The following is an 11,211-nucleotide window of genomic DNA, read 5'->3' on the forward strand; positions in this document are numbered from 1 at the left end:
ACCATATAGCACTGTTCTTATGACTAGAAATGAATAAGAGCGGCACTTAAGTGTTTTTTTTTTTTTTTGGGGGGGTGGGGGTGGGGGGGGGGGGGGGTGGACATTATAGTATTGTAAATATTAAACTTTACACACGAACAATCATAGGCTTCAAAATGAAGTGGTCTAGCATTAAACTGAACAAAGCAATGTAACTATTGTATTTATAACTGAGTATTTAGTGAGATTAAAGACATCAACATGCCGCAACAGAAGCCTTTGCACATGCTCAGTGAAGGCAGAAAAAGTGTTGTGTTTAAATGGGGTGGAAGTATTGAAGAGCATAATCACTTCAAGTAAGCTGGATTTCGTGTCACAACATAAGCCATGGACTCTTTAGAGGAGACCTCTCAGGCGAAGATGCAAAGCTAATATTAGCCCAGTGGCAGCTTTGGGGGGTCTGCAATAAAACCTTCGCAGTATTAACGTATTAGGGAGATTCTCATAAAGCACTCTCCTTACTATGATTTATCATTTTTAAACTGTTGGTTTTCTGCTATTAAAATGAGAAAAGATGCCATAAATGATGTCAGTTTTGTTCAGATCGTAATCTACAGCCACCATAAACGCCGGATAACAAAACAAACGGAAACATCAGTGCATTTTAGTGTTCATAAGGTATCAGTGGTGCCTTCAGGAAAAAAAAGGCTCGTAATATTACCTGCATGCCACAGAAGCTTCTCCTTTTTACGGGTAGAAATGAGATCCTGTGCACAATTTCTCACTGCTATTGACAGTACTTAGCTAAATATAGCTAATCAAGCACAAGATCATGACCTTGTAAAAACTATTTAGGAAAAATTGCTATCGTCTTGTATACTTAATACATTCTCAACACTGTTAAACAGAGCGCATTTACGTGCGATCATACAGCATTTTTCAGATCCTGTTCAGAGTTTAGTGATCAGTTACCTGCTAATTTTTCATGTTTTATATTAGACATTAATGAAGAGCTAATAAGTGTATAAGTAGTGAATACAGCACTTATTTAGGAACATTAACAAGAAGTAGAGTAGCTTTGTCTGTTTTTTTTTTTTTCAGACACACTTGACACGCTATTAATTTGACTTCACACTCTGATGATAATTAGTGTCTATTAGTGTTTTTATACACTTATGTTTTATCGTAGGTGTTAGCGGTTTCTCGTTAATGACAACTGTCTTTCAGGAAATGTGACCGTTTAAATAGTCATATAACACTTATATGAAAATTATATGAACCTTATATGAAAATCCTGTGTACACAGTTTACACATTTCCTTTAATACCCAACTATCTTGGCATTTCCCATCACGTTTACTGACATAAACTGCAAAAATGATATCGAGAGGAAATATCTTGAATATATGAACCAGAATCATGAAGCATCTGATTTAACTCCTTTCCAGAAGTAAATAATTGAAAGAAGAAAAATCCGCCAACAGAACAAGACAAATTTATGCTTGAAATTAGTACAGATCATAATCACGTGAGAAATATTCAATAAGTTCACCTATGTTCAAGATGTTTTCACTGGCTAAGATATCTTTTTCGTTGTAAAAGTAGAGCTCTGTACTGCAATGAAAAAATAACATCCAAGCAAGTGAAAATATATTGAATATAGTCAAATTCCCTATTATGTGATTACAATAAACCAAGTGTAAGATTATTAAATCTATTACTAGACATTTTTTACTAACATCAAGCTTAAAATACTGTAGTCTTTTTCAGTTGGCAGATAATTTTATTCATTTTAAGCATTTATTTCTAGAAAGAAGCAAAATTGTCTGCCAATAGAATAAGAAAATTTGAAGGTTGAAATTAGTCCAAATGTCAAGAAGTAAGTGTGAAAGCTTATTTATGAGATTTTTATGAGATATTATCTCTTTACCCGTCTTGTGTTAAGTGTTACAATCTAATTAACGTGCACATTTCCAGAAAGAGTAGTTATTCGAGACAGGAAGCAGGTAGCACCTACAATAATAAAGTTAGAAAAGAGAACAGTAAATAAATTGCTAATGTTGTGAAAGAACTGCTGTATTCACTATTTATATTAGGAATAAAATTACTGCTCTTATAGAAAATTAATCAACAACACAAATCAAAGTTACTGTTCTATCACCCTGAATAGTTGATTATTTTACAATAACATGCTGAGGTGTTTTCCTTTTACACCATAGCAATTTGCCAACTATTAACAATTTTTATTTTTTAATCATACTTTTATTGATTTATAGTTACAGTTAATATTGTGGAACTTCCACAAGACAAGTTCCTGGTATAACTTTGATTAGAGTAGCTATAAAAAGTTGTTCCCTCGCCAGCCTCTTTTTTCCTCTCTCTTGAAGTTAATAAAACAAAAATGTTACCGAGAAACATTTGCAGCCGGAGCTACAGTCAGAGCTGCTGTTAGAAAATGATCAGAAATCAGCATCAAAAATTCCACAGTGCTGCGGTATAGCACACTTATTAGCTATTAACGTCTAATCCCTAGTCTATATGACTCCCTAGACTGAAATTGAATTCTTTCATTAAATTTGTCCTCACGAATACAGAGAACATCTTTAGTCGTTATTTATAAGACACGTCTCTACTTATAGTGTCTTTATGTAATTCTTACAAAACTCCTCCATCCTTCTGAATTTCAAAAGACTCTTGAGCTCGCAGTGAAAGCGTTTGACTAATGAATGACAGAAATGAGGAAAACACGAACAAAAGCACGAGCAGCCTGAGCAGGTGTCTGAAACGACCTCGGCCTCGTCTCATCTCAGCTTCTTCATGTCCACAGCCATCCTGCTGCATGATTATACACTTCTCTTCATCAAGTTGGAAAGAAGTTGAGAAGCTTGTAACGTTTCCTCTGCTTTTTTCCAAGACACTTGACGCACCATTAATTTGATTCTACACGCTAATGATAATTATCTACACTTCCTTTGTTTTCTCCGAAGCTTTCACCGCTTCAGAGTGCTTTGCAAAAATGATTTCCAGCAGGTCCCAATGTTTTTTTTTTTTTATCGCTGCATGGTCTGCTTATTATCACCCGCCTGCTTACACTTCATTAGCACGTAAATATTTGGTGCAACTTTTCATCCCAGATTCTTAGAAGCCACGTTGATTTTGAGTCGTAATCAAACTGAAAGTGTGTAGAAACGTGCTAAGAATTGCATCAGTAGTTGTTACTTTAGTACAAAAAAAAGTGTTCATATCAGGCTCCTTTTGTTTAACCTCACAGATTTGTTTGAAATAGCAGACGAAGTGTTTAAAACTGGATTTTGTAATTAAGATTTATTATTTAGATTGAGACCCTGCACCCACCTGATTTCATTCCCTACACTGTAAAAAGGATTTTGTTTGTATTTATATTATTATTGATCTATTTATTTATTGTATTTATTTTACACTCTAATGTCCTGACTAAAGTGTTGACATATCAGCTCAGATGAATTAATCTTATCCCTCTGAAAATATGAATAAAAACTTTTATCTGAGATGAAACTGAGATCAGTCGTTGTGTAAGGAAAGAGATCACGAGGATCAGTTTCTTTATAGTCCTGTAGCATTTCTCTTTAGCTGCCAGGTGTGTTAAGAACATTTATTTCCACCACCTCTTGCCTTGATGTTTTCCACCTTCTCTGCGTTTGTAATATAAACTCATAAGCCATGATAATATTCTTGCATTACTTGAAGAAAATATGTTCGGTGTGATCACTGATATTCCATAGAATTGCACAGTATAACAACATCTCACAAAGGCAGAGTATTTATGCTGGTCTTACTGTTTGCATTGCCACACACACACACACACACACACACACACACACAAACACACACAAAGCCTCTCCTGCATGTTATTCTTGTGAATGTTCTTCTGTTTTCTCCATGGCTCATTTCAGTGAGAAAGAGATGAAAATGACCAAAAAACAATAAACACTTTAAAAAAAAAAAATCTCTGTCTTTCATTTCTTGCATGATGGAAACTGATCTTCATTTGAATTAATACAAATGAAAATACATCATAAGAAAAGGTATCCAAGTGTAAGATCAGGTAGGATGAGAGTTTTTATGTGATGCAGCCAGACACAAAGCGGAGTCACTGTTACAATGCCAAAGTGGATTATTTTTCAATAACAGCTCGTCCTGAAGTATTTTATTTCTGCTATACCACGGAGGAAAAAAAATGAATTTGTGTCACCAGCATAGTCAACCTGGCTCAAAGTAAACACAGGTGTGCCTCAGTTTCTGCCAGATGGTACAAGAATACCAGAAAACCTTCAGGAAAGCGCAAATTTGGTTATCCTGACATGCTGTACTATCAATAGAAATAGACAAAATCCCCCATCTGTTTACCTCTATAACTCAAGACGTCAAGAAAACAGACATGAAAATGTGCTGAAAGTGTTACTGTACATACTACTGGATTCGGCATTAAGGAAGGAATGACACACAATGAGTTATAAGATTTATTATCATAAATGGGGGGCCAAAAATGAAGGGGCCACGATGGTTTAGTGGTTAGCACGTTCATCTCACACCTCCAGGGCTGGGGCTCAAATCCCGCCCCATGCGCACGAAGCTAGCATGCTCTCTCCATGCTTTGGGGGTTTCCTCCGGGTACTCCGGTTTCCTCCCCCAGTCCAAGAACATGCACTGTAGGCTGATTGGCAGTTCCAAATTGTCTGTAGTGTGTGAATGTGTGTCGATTGTGCCCTGCAATGGGCTGGCAGTCTGTCCTGGGTGTCCTCCGCCCTGGGCCCTGAGTTAGGCTCCAGGCTCCCCGGCGACCAAGTGTAGGATAAGTGGTATGGAAAATGGATGGATGGGTCATAAGAGGAATAAAACACAATGAGTGGTAACAATGATTCATAGTAGAGTAGAAGAGCAATAATTTATATTCACGCTATCTGGTGTCACTCAGATGAGGGTGGGATCCCTTTTGAGTCTGGTTCCTCTCAAGGTTTCTTCCTCATGTTGTCTCAGGGAGTTTTTCCTTGCTACAATCGCCTTCCTTGCTAAATCTTTATCTTTCTCCAGAAATCTGTGACAATGTCTTGTGTTAAAAGTGCTATAGAAATAAAATTGAATTGAATGGGTAAATCAGTCCATGGAATATTCAACTGGATCTTTTTGTACAACACTGAACTTTGTTTGTATTTATATTGTATATAGTATACTTTGCATTATATAGTCAGGTACTTTAACCACTTTTTCATAGAACTCAGTAGCTGTTCATATACTTTTGGAGCAAATGGGTTTTTCCATTCTTTTCTCAGAGCAGACAAATAAGTCCAAATTTGTGTCTGTGGCAATCGTATGTGTACTACAGATGTGGTAAATTAAGGTTAAACATGCTGAAGTATTCCTTTAAATAGTGATCTTAACTCTTAAATAAGCCATTATTGATCGGTTTATTGATCACACAGGATAATCTCTGATAAAGCAGCTAAGCATGCAGGACCAGCTTCATACCTGCCTAGTCTGCTGCTGTGACTGAGAAAAGCAGGTGAATGTGTTTGTCAGAGCCTGTCCTAACGGAGGTAATCTCCTGTCCTGGGTTAACAGAGTGTCATCATAATCTGAGAGATCCTCCATCAGCGACAATGGCAGGTTTCATGTGGATATTAAAACCTGCGGAAGGAAGGGAGCAGAAATTACTTACTATGCCACATCTTATCAAAGTAAATGATCTGGGAGTGTTGGTTTTGTCAGGACAAATAGATTACTCTGAATTTGTAGTACTCTACTGAGAGCGATACAAGGACAGCGAGTGGGTGGATGAAAGATCCGCAATGACTGAGAAGTCGTAAACACTAAAGAGCAAGACACAAGAGCACCTTTAAGCTGGATAAGGAGCCTGCAGCCTTTCCAATGGATGGGACTTATCTTTTCCTACTAAATCCTGGATGTGACTATGATGCTCAGACACAATGAATGGATAGGAGTGTCAGTCAAGTGCGGCCCATGTGATCATCCTCAGAAGATTCAGCTCAGTTCCAAGGTGAAAGCTAGATTTCCTCATCATACCTTAGTATGATGAGGAAATAAAATGTAGTGAAAAAATGAGAAATGATTAACATGAGGTCACAGTGGTATTGACTCATTCATTAATTCAACTGTAGTAAGTGCTTCAAATTGATCAGTGTTGCCGTGGATCTGGAGTCTATCCCAGGAAAAGTGGAAAAATCCACCCAGGATCGCATGGAGGGCACCATGTACAGTATGTACACACCATAGCCAGTCCACCTACCTGCATGTTTTTGGACAATGGGAGAAAAACCCTGAGAACTCCACACAGACACTAACCCAAGCTCAGAATCGAATCCAACTGTGAGGCAGCAACGATACTCCCTGTATCACCATGCAACCCCCCACAGGTATTGATAATTACACCAAACACACTGTTTTACAACATTAAAATATTCAATATAAAATATAATACAATGCTTGATATGTTCTGAAGGCTGTCCATGTATCACTGTAAAAAATTGCTGTAAATTTTACAGTAATTTACTGGCAACTTTGGTTGTACTGTAATATCAGACAAAGTATAAAATCACACATAACCCAGTACACTTGCTCATTTGGCTAATGCAGAATACAACTAAGCCCATGGTTTTGCCCAACAGCTTGATGGTGCTGGGATTTGAATACACAGCCTTCTGATCTGTGACGGAAAGCCTTAACCACTGAGCGACCACAACCACACCACAACAACTTCAACCACTGAATTAACACCACTAAAAGATTGCACAGGATCAATCAGCTAGTTGTGGTGGCTCAGAGGTTAATTCACAGATAAGAAGGTTGTGTGTTTAAATCCCAGCACCACCAAACTGCCTTGATTGGGTCCTCGAGCAAGACTCTTCAGCTCAGCTGTTTCCTGCATCAACAAAATGGGCAAATGTACTGGGTTATGTGCTATTTTATACTATATATGACATTATGGTACTTTACTGTAAATTTTACAGTTTTGCCAGTAAATGACTATAAAATCCAGATTACATTTTTTTATTGCTTAAATCTGTAGGTAGAAGCAATTCTAGGGACTGTAGGAGCCCCAGGCAGGATAATGCAAAGGGCTGAACCAAGTATATGCAAGATAAGGAACCAACTATAGGATAAGGGTCTGAAAGTGTCAGAGTTACTATATACTCTGCATGTAGTTCTAGATCAAGCTTCCCAATCAGATAAACTGCATTGCCTTCTCCAAAGCAAGCGCCAACTCCCATCTTGCCAAAATGGTGTTGGACTAGTGTTCCATTACATTGGCTTAGCCTGCATTTTTCATACTCATTTTTATTTTATTTTTGTTGTTGTTTTTAGATTATCTTCACCATTTACCACAGTTTAGCTTTTCCTTTTCCATTTCTTTTTTCTCTTTGTTTTCTGGCTTCCAGACAGGTAAATCCTCTTTATTTTGAAAAGCACAGCAATTCAAAATAAACTTGTGCTGGTCCCACATGCTAGCGAGATGGGGCCCTCTTTAGGGGGGTTCTGGGAATTGCACATCAGAGGTTTTGGGGGAGTTCTGCACTTTGAGATTTGGCAATTTCGTGGACAGTGTCCCAAGCAATAGCCTGCATTGCCTGTCCTGTAGCTACGGCTCTGGCTTCAGGATTTATGTAGGGCTTTTATCAAAACTCCTGAGGTGAAATTAGAGTTTCTATGTAACTTTGTCTTTAAATGAAAGAGAGACGAACTCTCAATTATTATTATTATTATTATTATTATTATTATTATTATTATATGTTGAATGTTTTGAAATTTTCTTGTCCTTATCTCACAAGTTCTTCATTTGTTTTTACTAACTGTGCATATACAACACTTTGAAAAAGTTTTCGAAGGCATACATACTTCATAACAGTGTTGTAAATGCAAATTTAAGGTTATAATAAAATCATTGCAATATAGGCTGGTATATGGGTTTCATAAATAAGTGAATTTGTGAACAGGGAAAAATTATGAAAAATCAAAGTAAACACTACTTATTCAATAACTTAATAAACTTCTTTCAACATCAAAATGTTCATACAGCAATATTATCAGTGGAGGCAGACAAAAAATGCGAACTGGACATTTGCAGAATATTCCTTCAGTGCATAAAAGCTTTATATAACACACCCAAGACCACTGTATTTTAAATAACAGAATAACCCAACAATATCATCAGCATTATATTAAAAAAAAATAATCACTGATAAGTCAATATGCAGGTGTAATGTACTTGCAGAATCCAAAAAAAATTATATAAAGATGTCTCTGAGTTAATAAATACATTTTCAAAAATATCAGATTACTCTATAAACTGAAACAGTATCAATGTATAAATGTACTTCCCCTCAGCTGAACTGGTTTTAATGAAAATTTTATTTTCAATATTAGCTTAATGATAATAAATCTGTAGAAGCAGAATCTGACATAAACTAATCTTTAAAAAAATAATTTTTGAGTTCTTAGAAACTTTAAAATATGCCATTTTTAAGTCCTTAAAGGACTAATTTTATAAAGAGGCAAGTCAGAGAAAACACTATTTCTACATTGTTCAGATAAACTACTCAAGGCAAAGAGCCAGCCTTAACAAATCTGTTTAAGAAAAAAAAAAAAAAGTTACACTAACCAGATATGACACTTGCACTGTAGCTGCAGTGTTATTTGACATTTATTGTATATGGAAATCTTGACACTGTTTACTCCAGGAACAATGCACTGTTAGTTTTATTCTTTACAAACTCAATTAAAGTGACAAGGAGCTCTGGTCAGGTTTCAAGTTCAGAACTGGAGAGAGGTTATCTCTCCCCCTAATGGACAAATGGCCCACTACATTTACAGGACTCGTTATACAGAGAGCTGCTGTATTGCTTCTGTGATATATTTAAAGCTCTGTGATAATTGAAAAATGTATATACAGTATATATCCACATATCTGTGTCTACACACTAGTGATAAATGAGGATCCAGGCCTGGAGAGTGAAAGGGTCAAAATATATTTCTGTTGATTTTGACCTGTTTTGTATTATTGTCATGGTGAGGTATACACATACATTTTAACATTTTGGAATTCTTTTTTTTTTTTATTCTACCATGATATTGTAAAATAGCAGTATTTTCCTGTTTTCCTTTCAAAAACTATGGTGCATGCAAATGATAAAAAAAATACATGGGTCATCAAAATATAACAGCATGGCAAAAAAGACCACTGGGAGATCGACATATGCATGTCTGCCCCACCACCCTACCCCCCGAGCCTAACCCCACACACACACACATACATACACACACACACACACAGAGCCTTTCAGGTAGCAATACACACTAGATACCATGGACATACACATTCACATCTGGGGAAATTTAAAGTAGCCAATCCACCTACTGGCCTGTTTTTGGGAGGAAACCCATGTGACAACTTGGAGAACACAGACAGCAACCTGAGCTCAGGATGAAACCGGGCACAACATTACCTACTGCACCACCATGCCACCCATTCCACATAATGCTGCTGATCACCTTCATGTTTGAGCGCTTGTGTAGAAACTAAAGAAATGTAATAAAGATAGCCCAAAGTGCTGAGAAGACAGAAATCCTCACACACTGATCTCTCAGGCCAGTGCTTGACATGACACTGCTGTTCACAAAGACACGTTAACCAGCCAGACAGCTTGCGCACAGAAAGCCTGAGATTGGTTCCTTTGCCCAAGATTGGATCATGCTAATTGATAAGAGGTTAACTGCTAATCATAATCTGATGCTTTTATAATCATCATATGCCTTATTATTATTATTATTATTTTGCCTGCCATGCGTGCATTAGCGAGAGACCTGCTATAATTAAAATGAGTTTCTACTTAATGGGGTGCAGATCAAAAATATGGAAATTCAATATGTGATAATTGTTCCCGATCTTAATGAATATACAGTATATTCAGGCCAAACCTGTCAAAATGGTATATGCTCACACACAAAAAAAAATCATTAGGGCCCAAGACTAGTGCTTTTAACCAGGAAAAGCATTTTAGTGATGTCTGTTATATGAATGTACGCTGATCCAGTTAGTGCTTTGCTAGCTTAAATGTCATTTTTATCACTTCACTTCCCCTCACAATTGTAACTAAACACGTAGATATTAGATTTTAGACCTGTAGCTATCTGTGAATACAGTATTGTTTAACTGAATATGATATTTAATATAATATTCATAACACCATATTGCCTTTGATTTTATATTTTGCAGCAAGAATAATTATACAAAATTTTGTCTGTGTTTTATAGAATATACTTCACTTGCTAACTAAGCAGTTAACTAGCTGGCATGATAACTAGCTGATTTGCTAGCCAGTGCTGTGGTGTGATGCAGCCTGACATGAATCAGAGTTACTCTTACCACCTGGCAGTTGATTATTTTCCAATAAAAGCACATCACAAAGTCTTTTGGAAGGTTGTGGAAGGTTTGTGAAACAAGTTTGTGTTATCACTTACATTACGTTGAAAGCTTTCCTGTGTCAGAAAAGTCAAAGGAACAGTTTTACTTCTAACTGGTACACTGATCAAGAGGTCAGAGTTCAAGCCTCAGCACCACCATGCTGCCACCGTTGGGCCCTTGAGCAAGGCCCTTAACCCTATCTGATGTGAATCGTGGCTGACTCTGTGCTCTGACCCCAACTTCCCCCAGTTTGTGTTCACCACACAAGTCTCTGTGTTGTTACTATTGAAATGATTACATATTAGAACGAGTGCATTAATACACACCTGAGATTTGCCTTGTAGGTTCTTTTTTGTTTGTTTGTTTAGTACCTTAGTGATCCTGCCTACATCTTGCAGCAGTTTTGCTAGTTTGAAAAATTATCTGTTTCAGGATTTTTGGGAAAATCCTCAACTCTACTGCTGTGTTGCCTTGATGCCTGAGACATCAAGGCAACACAGAAATGAAAAAGATCATTTAAGAAGCTTCACTTGAGCTGATAAAGGAATGAAGTGGCCTTGAAGACGGCAACTAGGCCCCCCTCAATGGAAAATGGTGAGGAGAAGTCAACAAAGATGAGCAATATTTGAATAAAGCCTATATCAGTTTAGTATTAGTGTTTTCCAACTCAAAGTCAAGTAGAAAAATTGTGTATTTGTGTGCTTGCATTTGTCAACAAATGTTACGAATTCAACAATCGACCATTATATCGGCCTCATTTCTAGCGCCATGTTGCAA

The sequence above is a fragment of the Pangasianodon hypophthalmus genome, chromosome 6 (genome assembly GCF_027358585.1).
Source record: "Pangasianodon hypophthalmus isolate fPanHyp1 chromosome 6, fPanHyp1.pri, whole genome shotgun sequence".
NCBI lineage: Eukaryota > Metazoa > Chordata > Actinopteri > Siluriformes > Pangasiidae > Pangasianodon > Pangasianodon hypophthalmus.